Below are 21,917 nucleotides of genomic sequence, written 5' to 3' on the forward strand. Positions count from 1 at the left end.
TAATTAACTGACTCTTCTAGAACTTATGTCATAGAGACTTTTCATATAAAAATATCACCCAGTAACTGATTAGCAGAGTAATAAAAGTAGCTTTGATGAAGCTTTTATAAATCTGAGGTTAATAAGTCTCCTACTGATAAATTAATAATAAAGAATAACCCAGATTACATAAGATCTATAATAAGGATATGACATATATATAAAATAGATGAATGAAGCAGCTGTTACTTGAAATTGATATCTATATCAAGCAGTAAGCTATAGTGGGGTAAGGTATAGGATATAGAATTAGAAGACCCAGATCTGATTTCCAGATTTGCCACTCATTAGCTTTGTAATATTAGGCAAACTTTTTAAGCTTAGTATCAGTTTCAAAATATAAAACACAGCGACAAAATGCTCATAACTTTTGTGATATAAAACTTAGGTATTGTTATGTAAATGTTACTATTTTAAAAATATGTAATTGCTTAAAATCAGATCTTTGGCAGAAGAGTTTACAATTCAAATTCTATCAACAAGTATAGAATCTTCAATGTGAAAAAGTAAGGCATTTAAAACATTAAAGTAAAAAAAAAAATTTTTTTTTTTAAAGAGATAGGGTCTCACTCTATTGCCCAGGCTGGAGTGCAGTGGTGCAATCACAGATCACTGCAGCCTCAAACTCCTGAGTTCAAGTGATTCTCCTGCCTCAGCCTCCCAAAGTGCTGTGATTACATGCATGAGCCACCACACCTGGCCCTTTAAATTTTAATTGTTAAATATTAATGGTAAATATTTATGGAGTTCATTGTGATGTCTTGCTATATATTTACAATGTGGAATAATTAAATCAGGCTAATTAATAAATCCATCACCTCACATATTTTTTATGTAGCTAAAACATTTAAAATCTACTCTTATACCCTGGGCAACATGGCAAAATCCCATCTTTACAAAAAATACAAAAATTAGCTGGTGTGGTGGTGCATACCTGTTGTCTCAGCTACTAAGTAGGGAGGCTGACGTGGGAGAACTGTTTGAGCCCAGGAAGGTCAAAGCTGCAGTGAGCCAGGATTGTGCCACTACAGCCTGGGCAACAGAACGAGACTCTGTATCAACAAAACAAAACAACCCACCCCCGAAACCCAAAAAACAACTATTTTCACAATTCTGAAATATACAATGCATTATTGTTATAATAGACACCGTTCTGTTGGACACTAAAGCTTATTCTTCCTAACAGAAACTGTTTACCCTTTGATCAATATCTCCCCTTCCCATATCCCTCCCCGCCACCGCCCAGTCTCTGGTAACCATCATTTTACTCTCTATGTATATGAGTTCAACCTTTCTAGATTCCATATATAAATGAGATCATGCAGTATTTGTCTTTCTGTGCCTGGCTTATTTCACTTAGCATAATGCCTTCCAGGTTAGTCCATGTTGTTGTAAATAACAGAAGTTCCCCCACTTTAAGGCTGAATACTACTTCACTGTGTATATATAATTACATTTTCTTTATCCAGTCATCTGATGATGGACACGTAGGTTGCTTCCGTATCTTAGGTATTGTGAATAAGGCTTCAATGAACTTGGGAGTAGGTAAGGCATCTTTAAGAAATTCAGGACTTATTTAGCCTGGTAATCTCCACTAGCTTGGTTGGAATACCACAAGAGCAAGGGTCCTTCAGATTTTGTATGTGACCATCAGACTTGGTCACTCATCATTGAAGATTATGTTACACAAGTACTGGCTTTCCTTAGGGTGGGTGCAGAAAAGGGCAGAAACTATTTTTTCCTGAGCTACTGACACAAAATTGAAGTTAGTAAGTATTTCTGACAACAGTTGTGCTACTAGAGAGAAATCAATAATCAATCTAAGCAGAATAGATCAGAAATAACTTTTCCCAGGTTTGGCTGGGAACAAAATGGGTAACTTTTCATTTCTCTTCTGTGATAAATAAATTCCTGAAACAATATTCTATATTGCAAATACTAATTTTTTGGTGTTCCTGTTTGCTCAGGACATCTGTTTCTGAACTGTCAATACATACCAGATGGACTGCAGAGAACCAGAGTGAGTTTTGAATGTCTTATTACCAGAACTTAAAGACCTTTAAGCAGATGGTAAGGAACTATGTTTTCATTATTTATTGGCATAGTATTCAGTTTAAAAGTAGTCTAAATGGAGAGATCTGCTCCTGTTTTTAGGGACCACTGTGAAAAAGTGAAGCATCAGGTTTAAGCCACAACTTTACAAATGTTAATAAATAGTGATTTCCCTTGTTTGAAATCTGTACTGATTTGTTTCCTGTAATGACAATGTTCCCTCTCATGTTACTCTGTTCGGTCTGGTTTTTTTAAGCAAGGTTAAAAAACTGGGGAAGGGGTGATGCTTATAAAGAGCATGACAATTAGTACTTCACTGAGGAGCTTTCATGCAAATCTTTGATGGTGAAATTGTATCTGAGGATCATTATTTCCAGAATTAGCAGAAATGCTTGTTGAGACTTATAAACACCTTCCAAAATACTGGCCAGTTTTACAATAACTGAGTTCTGGTGGAAGATGACCAATCAGGGTATCATGTCCATAATCAGTCCATGAAACTTTTCTTTTCAGACTGATAACAGTAAAAAGTTTTTTGGTTTTTTTTTTATGCTTTAATTTAACTTTGTATTTGGAATAGTCAGCTTAAATTCCAGAAACCTAAATAATCAAGTTTAACTCTTTCTTTAGTTGAGTTACCATATATGAAAGGAACATAAATACACTAATAATTATGCTTGAATTTGTCTGCCCTTGATTTTTTTAAGCTTTGAAAACAAAATTCCAAAAAAAAAATTCTAATTTTTCCCCCTCAGGCGACACTGATTCAGGAACAGTTTCTAAAAGGACTCTTCTTCACCAGCATCACCGACAGAAGGATCAAAAGGGAGAAAGTATAAAGCTTATCCTGTAGTCTCTTTAAATTTGTGGAAACAATCAACATACCAGATATTATATTTTCTCAGGCCTCAGCAGTTCTTCCACAGGATTGAGTAAGGAAGATAGAGAAAAAGATCAGGTATGAGGACTCTATTTGCCATGCTTGTTGCTTAGAATTCTCAGTTTTCAGCAATTTTCAGGTTCCTAACTTGTTATGAGGACCACTGGGGGTGGTAGGGATAAGTGATTTTCTTTCAAGGGCTACCTGCTATAAACAGTGTAAGAGGAAATTGTTTTTCTATTCTCAGTTCTAGAAAATATAAATCAAATGAGAAGAGTAATTTTTACTGTACTTGTATTATTGTGAGGATTTGCCCTTTTATTTATAAACCTACTGAATTGGGTATATAAATGAAAATGGCTTAATTTTCTGTTCAAAATATTCTGCTCAAAGATAAGGAATATGATCTGAGTCAATTTGAAAGACATTGGTACTTAGAGAACAGTTAAGGAAAAGTGATGCAATGCTGACAAGCAAATGTCAGCAAAACCCAAAACTTGTTTCTCACAATGCTTATCTCCCTAATCCTGTTGGATGACCTAGAGAATTTACTGCCATCTAAAAACAAGCTAAACAATGAAAAAATTTCCTTTCAACTTCCCTCAACTATAATCAAGCCTGGAGAAATTCCAATATTAAGAAGCCCCAAGGGGCTGCAACATTGGCACTGACAAATTCTTACTCCAAGATAGACATGTAAAATATTACTAAATAGATTCTGTGCTTAATATTGAGAAGTTTCTGCACATAAAATTAAGAACTGATTACATTACATTATAACAGAAAAAAGTAGGGACATTCATTGTATCTAAACTGGTAATTTTTATGAATGTGCTTTAAAATATATTTTGGTTTTCTTAGCTATTTATATTTGCCTGTTTAATACTTTTAAGAAACTGAGCTCATAAATTGATGATAAATCAAAATATAAATCCAGGAAAGAAACACAACCACAAGGAATTTTTTAGAACTTAATAGTAAAAAAGGAAGCTGAATCTCTGAAACTGAGATAATGCATAACACGGTAGAAAGTACCATAGTATCATGGTATCTTTGGCTACATAAGTGCCAAAGTAAGAAACAAATGAAATGCTTAGACAAGGGCATGCTGCTAAAACACTCATAGTAGGAACCAGGGTTCAAACAGCCAAAGGGTACCAAAGCCAAAAGATTTGAGTCCCCTTGAAATAGAATTTAAAGGAGAGCCATCTTAAGAACACTTCTTCCCATTGTTAAATTTTACAAAAACTGACCATCACAGGATCATCATGTAACATTCCCCTAAATTCACTTTGAATCACTCAGGAGAAGGCAAGGTTATTACCAGTGTTTCTGTGTGCTATTTGAAAAGATCCCACGGTTCTACTAGCAGGTGGGGATGGGTGGAGGTATCAGCAAGAAGGATAAGGTTTAGATCTTTCTAGTCACTGTGTTTTTAACTTTTTTCAGCATGTAAAAAAATGATGGTACTTGACAGTCCAGCTGCCACGATGCTTTCAAAAAACTGAACTTCTACTGGATTCTTCAAGATTACAAAGCTACAGCCTTAACAAAGAGGTAGGCCATTGACAGGAAAAGTCAATTCTTTAGTGCCTGTGTTCTCTGTTCCTAGTAACCTTTCCTTCTTTTCTCCCCTAGAGTTTACTTTTCTGCAAGTTTGAAATGACTTAAAATGCAAAGATAGAAAAATTAGAATACTATAAGAATTCATTTGTTTCCATCATAGCAACTTTTGTGTATTATGTCATTCTTTGAATACAAACATATTAAGGAAAATTGTGTTTCTTTCGGTAATGATGAGAAATTATCATCATATTTTTTCCTATTCTTGAGACAATGTAATAAATTTGAAAGCTAGCTGACAGTGGTTAGAGCACTGTTCATAATTATGAAACACAAAAGTTACCAGAACTCATTTTTTTGTGCCTCAGTGGCAATTTAGTCCACTGGACTCCACTGGAGAGAAAAACAAAAACATTAACTATGTTTTTCTCACATACTAAAGGAGGGTAAAATAACTCAAGTGTTTAATGTAAAAAAAGGAAAGGGTAAAAGGTTCAAAATACTTTACATGGCATGGCCTTACATAAACCATTTCTTTTTGTGATACTAAACAAAACCAAGCAAGCTATTTAAATCTGGCCCCACTGCCACATTTTCCCACTCAAGTAAATTCTGCACAGACATGCTCTTCATTTTGAAAACTGCCTATTTCTTCTCCACTAAGTGAATAGAAAGAAAAAATAAGATTCTGAGATAAATCTTACTAACAGTAACTCCAGTGCTGTATAACAAAATAAATCTGATCTTCTACCCATGAGCCTTTAAGTCATAATAGGTTAATTTTTGTTATTTATTTATTTGATATATTTTAATTAGATATTGCAAACAAAATTTTTAGTTTCGATCAAGTCTGGGTCGGTGAGTTGACCTTGGTCACCATTTAGCATTCATTAAAGCAAGGATTTGAGGTGAGAAAGCATGCTTTCTCCTGTAAAGGGAAGATAATTTTTTGGAATGGCGTACTCCACACCCATAACCCCTCACAGATGCAGCATATATCTCTGGAGGGCAGGAAAGTAATTGTTAAGAATTACTGCTGGAGTGAACTACTCAAATTTATTGCTGGGAGTGTGTCCTCTCTCTTAGAAGGCCCCATTCTAATAGTAGGTCTGTTTCTCAGGAACACTTTAGCAGCAAGTACATGAAGAAAACTGGCTTCTGATTTAAAACACTAAACCATGGGACAGACTTGGAAAGTTTAAAAATTAAACAAGATTATTCATTTATATATTCATCTAGCATCAAGTGCCTACTATGCTCTAGGCACTATCATATATTTTAGTAACAGGAAGACAGACAATAACATTTAAAAGTAAAACATATGTTACATGATGATGACAAATGCTATGAAGAAAAAGTGTTGGGAGGGTATGTTAAACCACAATCTACAATAGAGTCATCAAGGATAGTCTCATAGGAAAGTGAGAAGGCAACACGTTTTACACAGTGGCTGATCTATAGCAGAGACTCAAAATCGTTATCATTATTTTTTGTTATATACTATTTTTGCTTTCTATTGACTGGATGTTGTAATGGCCAACTAAAGCAGGAACTGACAGTAAAGACTCCATATTACTAAGAAACAAAAACAGAGGCTTTCTTCCCATTATCTATCCTCATATGTACTATTATGGGTCCCCAACCCTGCAAAGAGTAGCTCTTATAATAACCTTGCCCCCAAATAATCTAACACAAAAGCCACAAACTCAAACGCCAGACAGGTAATGCACATGAGTACAGTAGAACATAGGTAAGAAAAATCTGAGGAGGTAAAAGCATGGTGGGGACTGAGAGGACTAAAGAGTGCATGTCATGTTTAAAAAGAATAACCACTACTTAGGTTCAACTGCTGTCATGTGGAAACAAGGGCTCAGTGTCCTGTTTTCAAGAGAAAACAGAAAACAAACACCTAAGTTTTTCTGTGAACTTTCCTCATTCTAAAACACGGCAACCAATCCAAAATTTTTAAAACATCAGTGTGGGCCAAACAAAACAATTTTGTGGAACAGATCCAGCTGTGGGTCTCAAGTTTAGCCCTTCTGGTCCATCTACATGGTCAGTAGCTGATTCCTTCCAGGGCCGTAAGCACCAGATGCTTGATTTGCTGGACCACACCTATTGGTTATTACCATCCAGGCTGTATCTGAGCAATCACATGTTTTAAAATCCAAGATCTGTGAAACACACAGTACTTAGATATGAAGCAAGCCATACCAGTAAGATTCCATTAAGCCAAGATGTAGATGAGACTAGGAAGGTTATACCCAGGGAAATAATAGGATCCTGGTGAGAATTCAGGTACTACTGAAATTCCACAAAGATAACCATGATACATGAACAGACTTCCTACCAACAGACTGCTTGCACTGCCTTCCTTTGCCTGATTTTAACTATGCTAAAATTGGATTTTTCACATGGGGTAGTTAGTACCTCTGCCGTAATTTTTTTTTTTTTCCTTATTTAGGTTTTAGATTTTCGTAGTGGACAACTCAAGTGTGCCCAGAAAGTTGGTTCTTAAGGTTTATCTCATAATAGGCTTTCCTGCTCACTAAAGTAGGACAGTTTTTAGAGAACACAGCTTAGGCTGTTGATTTTGATCATTTGCCTCAGGAGTATAAACACTGTGCCAGTAGAGTTGGAAGGTAGAGAGGAAAAGTCTTTTAAAGCAATGGTCCCCAACCTTTTTGGTACTGGGGACCAGTTTCAGGGAAGACAATTTTTCCATGGATGGGGTGGGGATTACGGGGATGGTTTTGGGATGAAACTGTTCCATCTTAGACCATTAGGCATTAGTTAGATTATCATAAGGCACGTATAACCTAGATCCCTCGCATGCTCAGGTCACAATAGGGTTTGTGCTCCTATGAGAATCTAATGCCGCTGCTGATCTGACAGGAGGCGAAGCTCAGGCAGTAATGCTTGCTCGCTCGCTGCTCACTTACTGCTGTGTGGCCTGGTTCCTAACAGGCCACGAACCAGTACCTGGGGGACCCCTGTTTTCTTTTTTTTTTTTTTTTTGAGACGGAGTCTTGCTCTGTAGCCCGGGCTGGAGTGCAGTGGCCGGATCTCAGCTCACTGCAAGCTCCGCCTCCCGGGTTCACGCCATTCTCCTGCCTCAGCCTCCCGAGTAGCTGGGACTACAGGCGCCCGCCACCTCGCCCGGCTAGTTTTTTGTATTTTTAGTAGAGACGGGGTTTCACCGTGTTAGCCAGGATGGTCTCGATCTCCTGACCTCGTGATCCGCCCGTCTCGGCCTCCCTAAGTGCTGGGATTACAGGCTTGAGCCACCGCGCCCGGCCTAGGACCCCTGTTTTCAAGGATTATATAATCAGTGTTTAAAACTTAAAATATACCAACTACAAGTTTTTTACTATATTCCCTTGCAAAAGGACATCACTAAGACTTCTCCCCTGGAAGGAACCTGACTCACTACACAACTATCTGAATGATGGCATCTGTTACCTAGTTTCAGAAAGTGACAATACCCTTAACCCTCCAGAAGCAACAGATATTCTGGTAACCCCACATCATTTTTCAAATTTTCTCTCCTAAGGATAGTCCTAGAAAATCCTCCTTTTGTCAGTTCTCATGAATAAACCCTACCCTAGTAGAGCTGACTTAACTCAGAAAGCCATATACTTACCGACGACAAGGAACTCATTAGACATGTTCCACTTCTGACCAGGTGAGTTTACTTGGCCTTCTAGGTGCTGAGCATAGCACGCTCAGTAAAGCAGATGCTTTATTAGGGTATGTTAAGTCACCAAAAATATAGGCTAACTATATTTTTTAAACCTATAAATAGCTGGCAAGACATAAAAATGCTTTCTTAGAACACTGGTCCGTTAGACAGCCCTAGAAAATAAGACGGTACACTCTTCCTGGAAGGTATATAATACAGACTTAAATGAACTTGAAATACTCAACCTGTTTTATTCCTGGTTTTAAGCCTTTGATCTCTGCAGCCAGGTGATAGGGAAAAAGTAAGCAAAGGTTGTCTACCCGTTTTTTTTTTTTTTTTTTTTTTTTTTGAGACAGGGTCTCACTCTGCAACCCAGGCTGGAGTGCAGTGGCACGTTCATGGCTCAGTGCAGCCTTTGACCTCCTGGGCTCAAGAGATAATCCCTCAGCCTCCCAAGTACCTGAGAATACATGTTGATGCCATCATGCCCAGCTGATTTTTTATTTTTTGTAGAGATGGGATCTCCCTATATTGCTCAAGCTAGTCTCAAATTCCTGGGCTCAAGTGATCCTCCTGCCTCGGAAAGTGTTGGGATTACAGGCATGAGCCACGGCAACCAGCCCAGGTTGTCCACTCTTACTTCTAAAATCTTACTAGGATTGCTGTTGAATTACTGAATCCATGAGATAGAAATATTTTTCTCTTGTTTTCAGGTGAGTTCCTGGCAAGCTAAATGTTATTTAATTTTACATTAGCCTTGCTAAAGGGAACCAAAATATAGAGCCCTCTTAAACTTTATTTTTTCTAATAACTCCAAAGCAAAACTAGTCAATTTAGGGGACCCAAACATTAGAATTAGTTGGGAGATTGCTTCCTGTTGGTATATACACCTGAAGGCAGTAATATAAACAGGAAGTTCTCAACATCCTGTTATTTATGAATAATATGTAAAAAGTAATTTCTCTTTCTACTCTAGAAACTTGCCCTATAGACCTTACTATTTCATAAATATTATGTTTCCTAACACCAGTTTCATGAGAAGTTGTATGAGGAAAAGGGTGAAGAGGAATTCAGAGGGAAAAATTTTTGGAACATACTGCACACATAAGGTTGATGACACGTAGCAGCTGATACAGCATTTAAGACATCTTTTAATTGAGTTCATAAACATACTTGACTATGGAACCTTTTTTTTTGGTTTAAAGAGATGGGGTCTTGCTCTGTCACCCAGACTGTACTGTGGCGACACAACTGTAGCTCCTGCAGTCTGGAACTCCTGACCTCAAGCAATCCTCCCAGCCTGAGTAGCTAGGGCAACAGCTACCATGCCTGGTTATGGAACCTTTTGCATAACATATTCCTAGTTTATGAAATTGCTACTCCAAGGAGCATTATTTTGGGAAATACTGGACTACTATTTCCCATCCTCCTTTGGTTGATTCTCAGCAGACTACGCCTTTTGTACACCAAATATTAAGAATTATTTCTCATGGGAGGCTGAGGCAGGAGGATCACTTGAGGCTACGAGTTGATTCAAGACCAGCCTTGGCAACATAATGAAACCTCATCCATACAAAAAACAAATTTTTTTTTTGCCAGGTTTGGTGGTGTGCACCTATAGTCCCAGTTTCTCAGGAGGCTGAGGCAGAAGGATCACTCGAATTGAGCCCAGGAATTTGAGGCTGCAGTGAGCTATGATCATGGCACTGCATGCCAACCTGGGCGACAGAGTGAGATGATGTCTCAAGGAAAAACAAGGTTATTTCTCTTACATTTTAGTCCCTACTATACCTCTCAGGTAGTCTAACGTAACTGAAGTAAAATAAGGGGACTCAGTAATATAGACTGAGAAACTTTTACACTCAGCTGGGTTTAGCTAGTAATGCTCCGGTGTCGGATATATCAAGGGTAAAATGTTACCTTGACTATTAAACTATGAAAAATGTAACTGGATCAGTTTTACAAGTGTATTATGACATTATACATCTAAAAGTGTTACAACTCAGGTAAGAAATTTAGTTTAAGATATGCTGGTTATTGTTAAAAATTACATTTTCACTGCAAAAACATTAAAACATTAACAAAATTTCTATTCATATTTATGCTACTACAAATATTTTCATTTGTCTTTACTGATAAACAGACACAATTTTTCATAGCTTTAAAACTAGAAAAGATACTTCATATTTTTCACTTCTAGATTTCATATTGTCTTCACAATTGGAATCAACTTAAACATCTAACATTATTTTAGCTATTTTACTTTAGTGAGCACACTGTAAGTTTTAAAAATGGCATTCAGACAACCTGCTTATAAACACAGACTGCATTTACAATTATTGGTTACTAAAATTCAGTAAGACGAGGCCAGTTTTTAATTCTTCATTTCAGATTACTTTCTATTTGGAAAATTAAGGAACATTTTCTTGATTATAAACTCATACTTGAGAAAATCTGTAAAGAATGATATAGCATAGTTTTTAAAAATCTGGGATCTGAAGTCAGATGATCTGAATTAAATGTCTAACTCTACCAATAAGTAAGTTTTAAATCCTTAGATAAATTACTTAAACTTGTCTGAGTCTGTTTCTTCATCTGTAAAATGACGATGATGACATATTAACCTCACAGGCAAATTATGAGGACTGAATGATAAAACATGTGAAGCCTTTGTCTGCTACATAGTAATTAATAAATACTAACAATAACAATAAAAAAGAAACTTTGTTTAGGGGATATTATGTGCATATTTACTTACTTTTTGATAATCACTGTTTGTAAATAACCATCCAGTAAATATTTACTGAGTGTCTTCCATGAAAAGACAGTGTTAAAGTACTATGGATATAGAGACGTAAGACCCAGTCCTTACTTCCAAAACTTATTTTTGGAGGAGAAAACAAATGAAGCTGGCAATAGCATACTACATGGTAATAGCTTTGAAAGGGATATACACAGAGTACAAGAAAGCTGGGGCCCTTAACACTGGACAGCATGACTAATAGGTTGTCTCATGCTACATATGTTGCTAACCACCACATTCTTTTTCTTCCTCTGGTTTAGATTAGAAAACAAAATATGTCCTAGTTCCCCTTGTAGGTAGGGGCAGCCATGTGACATTACTCTGGAGGTTGAAGTTCCAAAAGTGGTTTTCCTGAATATAAGGAGGTGTCCTGAATAAAAAGATGGCTTCCCTAGAAGAAAGCCCGTTTGCCCTTCCTCACTTTTTCCTGCCTTAGTCTTTGGACTAAAGGCATAGTGGTAGAGTAGGCCATCAGTGATGTGACAGAACAAAAGATAACATAGCAAATAAAAAAGAGACTAGGACTCTGGTTGCATTGCAGTTATTGCAATACTCTTGAATGCCTAACTTTGGACTTCTTATTTGGTGACACAAATTCTTACTTCTTTAAGCCACCAGTTGTTTCATTCTACAGTTAGGATTTTCTATTATCTGCAGATAAACACATAGCCCTAGTAGATAAACATTTCTGAAAAAGGTAACTTCTGAGTTAGTGCAACAAAAGGAGTAGAACTTAGGTAAGTGAAGAAACTCAAGAAGAGCACTGCTGGTTAAGTTAGTAGCACCTACAAAGGCCTGAAGAGGGAGGGAGCATGAAGTGTTCTACAGTAAACACCTTCTAGTTTCTTGGATGGCTTTAGCCAGGTGATTCCAAACTTTCTCCATCTTCCACCCGCTATGTTTAAGAACTTCAATACTCTGCCCTCAGTAATTCCATATGGTGAGCATTTATTTTTAAACAGTAAGTTCTGTGATGATGAACATAAAATGTAATCCTTGACTAATGTTTAGACTTAGAAACATATATTTATGGAAATTAAGTCAATTTGATCCACATTATGAATTTACACATATAACACCTTCAACTAAAGCTGCTGTGTGTGCTTATGTGCTATGCACTATATTTATACTAATTATCTCATTTAATATATATGACAACTCAGTGGAACAGGTACTATTATCCTTCTTTATACCCATCTAAGTTAGGTTAGAATTATGGGAATTCAGAAAAGAATGGCAGGACAAGAATTCAAACTCAGTTCTGTTTCATTCTATAGGCTCAGCTCTGAGCCACTCTGCTATACTGCTAGTCAGTCGTTTTTTTTTTCCTTTTTTTTTTTTTTTTTCAGTTTCTAGTCTATTTGTCCCACTTCACCTGCTTAAATCCTTCCTGCATTTATGCAATAAAGTTTTAGTTCCCCACAAGCACTCTGGGGATGAGAGTGGGGGTGGATCAGATTGGTCATCTCTTAACAGGTGAGTATGGAAGGAAGGGGCATACTAAACTGAGTAGAGCAGGAGCAAAGGGAAGAATGACAGAAACAGAAAAAAAAAAAGTTCTTCCCTTCTAAAGGAACGAGTTATCTTTACTTACTGGCAAACCAGGAGTGACTCCTAAAACTATTTCCAAATATTTTATAAGTGTATTTTCTCTAAAAGGTATAATTTTAAGGTGGCAACACTCCTATTTTAAACTGCAATATGTTTAATGATTGATTCATTAGTTTATATTCATTCATACATTCAACAAATATTGATCACATTCATGTGCCTCTGGGTATATTCCAATGCATATGTTCCTACACTCAAGAAGCCAAGACCAAATAAAAATGCCAATTATAACTACCATAAAGGTTACTGTATCACACAAATAAGAGTAAGCACAGGATATCATGGAACAGAAAACATAAAATTCAGACCTGAGAAATCATAGAAGGCTTTCCAGAGGGGTTGATATCTAAGACGAATCCTAAAATATAAGTACGTATTACAAAAAAAGAAGGAACAGTCTAGATTAGAGTTTCTCAACCCTCAGCACTCTGACATTTTGGGCTGATAAGTCTGTTACGGGGGTGGGCGACATCCTGTTTTGGAGGATGCCGAAACAGCATCCTTGGCCTCTACCCATCTGATACCGGTAGAACTCACCAAGTGTGAAAACCCAAAATGTCTCCATATATTGTCAAATGTCCCCTAGGGGCATAGAGGGCAAATATTGACTCTGGTTGAGAACCACTGTTCGAGATCTGTGTTTCCAAATCATTAACACTAGCCACATGTGGCTATTTAACTCCAAATTCATTAAAATTAAACAAAAGTTCAATTCCTCAGTCACACTAACCACATTTCAAGTATTCAACAGCCACACATGGCTACTGATTACCATACTGAATACTGCATATATAATATAAAACATTTCTACCACCAAAGAAAGTTCCATGGATAATGCTCTTACAGATTGAGGGAGTAAATATTCTCTTCTACTCCACAGCTTGCTGATAGACTGTGAGGAGAGTGGAGAAAGATGAGGTTAGACAAAAAAGGTGAGGTCTGAGTATGAAGAATCTTCTATGCCATAAGGCAGAGCAATGGGGAGCCAATGAAAGGTTTTAAGCAAAGGTGTGAAATAAACAGAACTTTATAAAGATGACTATGATGATAGTGTGGAGAACCAATGTGGACAGACTAGAAGCAGAAAAAGAGTTGCAGTATCTCAAATAATTATGATCTGGATTAATTCAGTAGCAGTAGGAATACACAAAAACAGAGCAACCAAGGAGTCAGAACTGATAGAAACTGGTGACTGACTAGTTGTAAAGCAGGCTGAAGAAGAGTCAAGACTGACTTCTAGATTTTTAGGTTAGATGAATGAGTACCATTCACTAAGACAGTATGATAGATAGAATAATGACCCCAGAAATGTTCATGTCCTATCTTTGAACCCCTGGAAATTTGCATAGCATAGGACCAAATTAAGGACCTTAAGATAGGGAGATTATCTTGGCTTCTCTGAGTAGGATCAATGGTATACTCAGGTATCCTGATAAGAGTGAGGCTGAAAGAGATTTGACTACAAAAAAGAGTCCTGTCAGAGTGATGCAATATAAAAAGGCTCAAGCAGTCATTAATGGCTTTGAAGATGCAGCTACTAGAAGCTAAAAAAGGCAAGGAAACATATTCTTCCCTAGGGTCTCCAGAAAAAAATAAAACAAAACAAAAAACCCATGGCACTGATAACAACTTAGTTTTATCCCCATGAGACCCATGTCAGACTGCTGGCCCATAGAACTTTAAAATAATCATTTTGTGTTATTTTATGCGGCCTCTAAACATATGTTAATTTGTTATAGCAGCAATAGGACACTAATACAGATAGTAGAACTGGGGGTATGATATGAGTTTGGCTCTGGAAAAGTTGAGTTTGAAGTACCTATGTGACATTCAGATAAAACTGATCAGCTGATATAGAGTTGGATTATATGGGCCTAGAGCTTAGGATGGGGACATATAATTAGGAGTCATTGGCATGATGAGATTAATTGAAACCATCAAAGTAGATGAGATTATTTTGGACAAATATAGACAAAATACAAAGCAACAGACGCCCTTGAAGGGTGTGAGAAGGAATGGCCTAAAATGTAACAGGAAAACCAGGATAGTATGGCATCTTAAGGAATTTTAAAAACGGGAATGTACCAAACTGGGAGGACAAGGGGGTAGTGTGTGTATGGAAATGGTCAACAGAGTGAACTGAAAAAGGGCTATCATTTGGGACTGATATTACCTATGATATTCAGCAGTAATGGGTCACGGTATCCTTTATAAAAGTTTCAGAGGAGTGGTATTAGAAGATTTTTGTTACTGGGGTTCAAAACTGCATGGAAGGTGAGGCATGAGACCAAGTTCAATCAACACTTTGACTAAACTTTGACTTTCTTCTTTCAAAAGGAAGAAGATACAGTGGTAGCTAGAGAAAGGTTGTGGGTTTCAGGAAGGATTTCTATTTTAAAGATGGGGGTAAAATTAAGCATTTATTCATGAGAATAGACTAGTAGAAAATAAAAAAATAAAGAAGTACGAGAAAGAGAATGAATCATGACATGAATTCTGAGATAGGAATGGATGGGACCTAGGGGGTAGGCAGAGAGAGATCAGCATTCAGACAGGCAGAAGGAGAACTCTTCTGTTGAGAGATAAGGGAAGGAAGACAAGAACTGGTATAGAATTGAGCAAGTATTAAGTTAGGGACAAGAAATAGTATTAATTTGGTGGAGTACCACAAGGCAACTTCCTATTTTCTCAGAGAAGTAGAAGGCAAGATCATTTACTGGCAGCAAGAAAAGAAAGATGAGGTTAGTAGCCTGAGCTAAAGAAGTCTGAAACAGGTTTAGTGGAGAATAGTGGAAAATAAATCACTAAAGAAACAGAGGGTGTAAAGGGGCCTATATATTTTATTGAATCCTTAAAATAGCTGTTAATAGACTGCTGCATGTGGCTGCAGTGGAGTACCTGATACTGCAGCAACTCTCCCAGCGCCACCATCGCAAAATGTGAACAAAATATAGGAAACAAGTGTTTTCAGAAAGTGGACAACAAAAAGCATAGACTGTTACACCTGAGAGAGAAAAAAAAACAAATGAGACGATTCTATCTGAAGACAACTTGACTGTGGTGCAGAAAGGAGCAACTAAGCAAAGCGAGGCAGCACTGCAGAGCTAAAGAGAAGGAGGTTAGTGTTCGAGGTGGCAAAGAACCATATGGAAGAAAGATAAAGAAACAGCTTCAAAATTTACACAAATCTCTATGTAGATTTGGAATTTGGAATCTATAGCTGAAAACTAAACTGTATATATGTAGATAAAAACTCCAAAAGATGGGCAAAGAGCTACCAGGGATCTACAGGTGGCTGACACATGTTCCAGTTCTGCTGAAACAAACTTCAATACACTTTAAAGGAAGAGAAGAAAACTCAAATGCTCAAAAACCATAAAAATCAGTGTTCACCACTAAATTAAAAATTATTAGATATGCAAAGCAGCAGAAAATTATGACCTATAATTGCAATGAAAATCAGTAAATAAAATGGCCCACAGGCAGGACACAGTGGCTCACGCCTGTAATCCCAACAGTTTGGAAAGCCAAGGCGGGTGGATCACCTGAGGTCAGGAGTTCGAGACCAGCCTGGCCAACATGGTGAAACCCCATCTCTACTAAAACTACAAAAAATTAGCCAGGCGTGGTGGTGGGTACCTATAATCCCAGCTACTCTGGAGGCTACTCCGGAGGCTAAGGCAGGAGAATCGCTTGAACCCAGGTGGCAGAGGTTGCAGTGAGCTGAGGTCATGAAATGCATTGCAGCCTGGGCAACAAGAGTGAAACTCCATCTCAAAAAAAAAAAAAAAAAAAAAAAAAGAAAAAGAAAAAGGAAAAGGAAAAAAAAGGGACCACAAAAATGATAGAGATAATACAATTAGCAATCAAGGAATTTAAGACAGGTATTTAAGACAGAAACAAAATGATAAGATGATAGAGAAAATGACAGAGAAACAAATGATAGAGATACTACAATTAGCAGTCAAGGAATTTAGGACAGATATCTAAGACAGATATAAAATGGAGGATATAAAAAAGAACTTCAAAAAAAAAAAGTGGAATTTCAGGCCAGGAGCAAAGGCTCACACCTGTAATCCCAGCACTTTAGGAGGCCGAGGTGGGCGGATCACCTGAGGTCACAAGTCCAAGACCAGCCTGGCCAACATGCTGAAACCCCGTCTCTACTAAAAATAGAAAAATTAGCCGGCCATAGTGGCAAGTGCCTGTCATCCCTGCTACTTGGGAGGCTGAGGCAGGAGAATCACTTGAACTCAAGAGGCGGAGGTTACAGTGAGCTGAGATTGTGCCACTGCACTCCAGCCTGGTCAACAAAAGTGAAACTCTGCCTCAAAAAAACAAAAAGTTGAATTTCTAGAACTGAAAAAATTTAAGATCTAGAAGAGAAAATTTGTTGGATGGGATTTATAGCAGATTAGATAGTTCAGTGGAAAAGAATAGGAAATGTGATAATATAGAAACAGAAACTATTAGTAAGTACAGAAAAATTGTTTGATAAAAATCTGCATGTGGCTGGGCACGGTTGCTCACGCCTGTAATTCCATCTCAAAGCACTTTAGGAGGCCAAGGGCGGCGGGGGGGACCATGAGGTCAAGAGATCAAGACCATCCTGGCCAACATGGTGAAACCCTGTCTCTAGTAAAAATACAAAAATTAGCTGGACGTGGTGGCACACGCCGGTAGTCCCAGCTACTTGGGAGGCTGAGGAAGGAGAATCGCTTGAACCTGGGAGACGGAGGTTGCAGTGAGCTGAGATAGCGCCACTGCACTCCAGCCTGGTGACAGAGCCAGACTCGGTCCAAAGAAAGAATCCACATGTAACTATGATTGGGGGGGGGAAAAAAAAAAAACAACCTCTTAGAAAAACAGAAACAAAAAGTAATATGTTTAACCTGATGAAGAGTGTCCACGAACAAGCTAACGTTAACTTCATATTATATGGTGAATGAATCACTGTTTTTTTCCTTAAGATCAGGAACAAGGCAAGGAAATTCACTCTCACATTTCTATTCATCTATCTCCCAGAGGTCCTAGCAGTACAATAAGGTGAGAAAAAGAAATTGGCATATAAATTAAGAAGAAATTAATATTATTTGTATTCATAGATAATATGACTGAGTGGGTAGAAAATCTTAAAGGCTACATAAAAGCTACTAGATTTAATAGGTGAATTTAGCAAGTTTGAAGGTTACTAGATAACTGTAACTATTAGCAATAAAACAATGGATAACAGAAATTTTTAAATGCCACACTCAGTAGCATCTAAAAACTTTAGTTTTAATAAAATGTGTACAAAACCTATAAACAGAAAATAACAAAACACACTGAAAGATATAGAAGAACCAACTGAAATGGAGATACACTAAGCTCATGAATTAAAATTTGTTAATAAGACATCAATAGTCCCCAAATTGATCTATAAATTCGATGTAATCCCAATAAAAATCCAAATACAACTTTTTTTAAAAGTAAAAATTGACAAAGTAACTCTGGAATTGTTATGGAAACGCCAAAAAAAATCTGAACCATTCATATTATCTGATATCAAGACTTTCTATAAAGCACAGTAAACAAGACAGTGTAGTGATGTCGTAAAGGCAGACACAGCAATCAATGGAAAATAAGAGTCCAGAAAAAGACCTACATAAAATGATTTTTGATATAGGAGGTGACTGGGGAGGGGTAGACTTTTCAATAAATGGTGCTGGACAACTGGATATCCATCCATATTATAAAAAATAATACTTGAAGTTCAACTTAAAGCAAACACAAATTTAACACAAAATGGTTCAAACATCTAAAAGAAAAACACTACGACTATAAAACTTCTAGAAGAAAACATAATAAAATCTTTATGAGAAGACTGAGATATCTGGAAAAGGAAGTAAAGAGGTTGGTCAATCCTCCCTACCAACAACTATAAAATGACACAAAATGGTCAGAAAGTAGGCTCTCGAAACCAACTACAGGCAAACAACATATTGGGAAGTGTTTAGTCATTAATGACTACTGAACTTTAGGTAGTAGTAACTATGACAGTCTTTATTATTCTTGCTTATGGCTGCTACCATGACCTATCCCACATGGTTAGAATAGTAGTGTTGCTAGGATGAGGCAGCCTATGTTTAAACATACAAAGAAAAACACAATGACAATGAGTTAGACAACAGGAAATCTTAATAGAGAAACTAGAGCACAGATAAAAGTAATCAGAGAAAAAAGTAAATAGAGCTTCAGAGAGAAGAGAATAATAATATCAATCATTTCAACATATGTGAAATGGGCATTTTAGAAGGGGAGGAGAGAATCAAGGGACTGAAAAAGTATATGGAAAGATAATGGCTGAAAACATCCCAAATCTAACTAATCTATGTGAGCTCAACAAAGCCCAAGTAGGACAAACATAAAGTGATCCACTATATACACAGTCAAACTGTTAAAAAGTCAGAGAGACAGGAGAAGTGAATGAGTGACAGAATGAATCTGGGATAAATCTTAATACCAACAAAAGAAAACTTAAGTACAGGAAGATATTAATATAATTAATGGCTGATGTCCAAAAGGCAACAGAACAGCATATTCAAAACAATCAAAGAAAAAACAAGCAAACAAAACTGTAAACCAGACATTCTATTTCCAGCAAAACTATCTTTTAAAACAGAAGGCAAAATAAAGACATTCATAGATCAACACAGACTAAGAAAATTCATTACACACAAACCTGTGGCATAAGAAATACTAGAAGAGCTGCTTTAGACTGAAAGGGATCATCCTTGACTCTTCTGTTTCCCCTCCACATTGAATCTATCAGCAAGCAAGACCTAGTAATTTTATATCCAAAAATGCCTTAAACCCCTCTACTTAAAAAAAAAACAAAAAAACTTCCATTACTATCATCTGAGCAAGAGCCTTGAATTATCTACTGGATTTCTACAATAGCCTAACCAGTTTTCCTGCTTCTACTCATATCCTCCCCTACCACACAATCCACTGTTCCAACAACAGCCAGGGTATTAAAAACAAAAACAAAAAACAAAACTAGATTGCACTATTTTCTGCATAAAATCCTCTAATCAGCTTCCCATGCACGTAGGATACTACTTGCCATGACTAAATATGTAATACATGAACTTTTCTATCATTCTCTACTTCCTTCCATAAGTTCCAGCACACTGGGATCCTACATTCTTGAAATACCCCAAACTCATTCCCAGCTTCAGATTTTTTGTACCTACTGTTCCTTCTACCTCGTGTGTGTCACCAGGAGATCATGACTCAAGGCTGGCTTCTTACTACTCAGGTTGGCACTCAAATGTCATCTCCTCAGAGAAGCTTTTCCTGGCCACCCTATCTGAGGTTACCTTACCCACCATCGCTTGCCTCCCTTTCCCTTTTAAAAATTGTGGACTATCATTTATCGTTATCTGAATTGTAATGCTTAATTATTTGCTCACTTGTTTAATGTCTACCTCACCCAATAAAATAAAAGGATCATGACAGGAGAGATCTTAGTATCTTGTTTATCACTGTATGTCCAGGACCTAACACAGTATTTTTAAATTACTGAGTAAAAATTTACATATATTCTAAAACTTACACTAAAATATAACACTTTTGTGTTTATATTTTAACTTCTGAACCCTTAAAAGACTTTAAAAAGAGTTTTGTTCTTATTTAGTATTTTATAAATGTCATATTTTATAATTTATACCAGTCTTCTGCCTCTTCTTAATGAAGAGAAAAAAGTGAGTAATCCTCCAAAGTTATCTTAAGTATTGCAAAGAAAGTAGGTAGCCATAGATAGACAAGAACTGTGTCTGTCTTGCTTACCACTGTACTATGGTACCAAGAACAGGGTCTAGTATATGGTAATCATGAAATAATTACAGAATGACACATAAATGAGACTCTTAAGAGTTGGAAGACAGAGGAAATGCTCTGGAGGTTGGTGGCAATGTGTTACTCCCTCCATCCCCAGTCACCACTTTTTTAGTTCTTAAGAGTACTCTTGAATATATCTCTCTATAACAGACTAAATTTCTTAAGGGCATGGAATATGTCTTTTCTGTTTTGTATTCCTTGTGAGTAAAATTGGCAGACAGAAGATGTTCAATAATTTTAATAATTTTTTGAATGAAATGCCAGAGCATTGGTGTCTTCATTTGTAAAAGGGAGGTAACAAGATTACCTACTTCAGACGGTTATTGTAAGAGAAAAAAAAAAACCTTCAAAAACCAAAAAACCACACAGAAACACCCCGCCCAAAAAGAAGAGTAAGTGAAAGGAAAAAAAAAAAAAAACACCTCCACAAAGTCGTCTTTTAGCTAGCTATTAGGTCAGAAAAGTGAAGAGAACTGATTAAACTTCCTCTTCTCCTATAAACTATTCCTATGTATTCAGCTACCTAGAGGATAATAAGCTGATAATAATATAAGCTAATAAGACATCTTACTATTTCAGCACCAGACACTGAAACAGACCACCACCACCACCAACAACAACAACAACATAGTCAGGTTAGCTTATAAGCAAGACCAAAACTTGGGTAAGAGAACTTCTCAACTCACAAGTAGGGAAAGAGAACTAACTATACTGACAATTTGGGGAATCTAATAGTACAGAGCCTTCGTATATTCTAAAGCCTAGAGAGTATCCTTTCAGTAGAGATTTTATGAAAGAAATCAGCAGTATTCCAGATGTCCCAGTAGCTGCAATGCTCCTTCCCTCATACGTTTAAAAGAAGACCTAAAAAACTACTACTATACTAACACAATCTAATAACCTATTATTGTGGCTTTAAATCTTAAAAGCTGGCAACCCAACACATCAACTAACCATCTTAAAAGCTGTTTTTGAAAACGAATTTTTACAGTTCTAATAAGTAGAATCTAAACTTAAACGATTATTATGGCTTAATTCCTACAGGGTGCCAACAAAAACATGAAAAATACGCTATCTCAACAAAACTAACCCATTAAACATCTTCAAAAACTTTCTCTAAACAAATTCTTAGAGTTATTAGAATAGAAAAATAAATATCCAGTTTAATTGTTTGTTTAAGCAATCTTTCAGGAAGAGCCAGTTAAGATTCAAAACCGTAATTAACCTCAGATTGTGATTTTATTATTGATGAGATACAGGAAAGTATCTAGGTAGCTTATAAAAAATTCACTTGAGGGGGCTGTAATTAAAATATCAAATTTTATTCACTGGAGTTAGATTATATTTAAAATCAATATTTACTTGAAAATTGTATATTTTATATCATGGTAAAAACCTTATTGGAA

At 36.7% G+C, this 21,917-nt stretch overlaps 1 protein-coding gene across 2 annotated transcripts in view; it reads right to left on the bottom strand.

The window, feature by feature from the left end:
* Positions 1-21,917, bottom strand: part of RFX7 (regulatory factor X7) — a 164,202-nt gene that overhangs the window by 69,309 nt on the left and 72,976 nt on the right. The window lies entirely within an intron of this gene.

Source organism: Chlorocebus sabaeus, chromosome 26 (genome assembly GCF_047675955.1).
Source record: "Chlorocebus sabaeus isolate Y175 chromosome 26, mChlSab1.0.hap1, whole genome shotgun sequence".
Classification (NCBI taxonomy): Eukaryota; Metazoa; Chordata; class Mammalia; order Primates; family Cercopithecidae; genus Chlorocebus; species Chlorocebus sabaeus.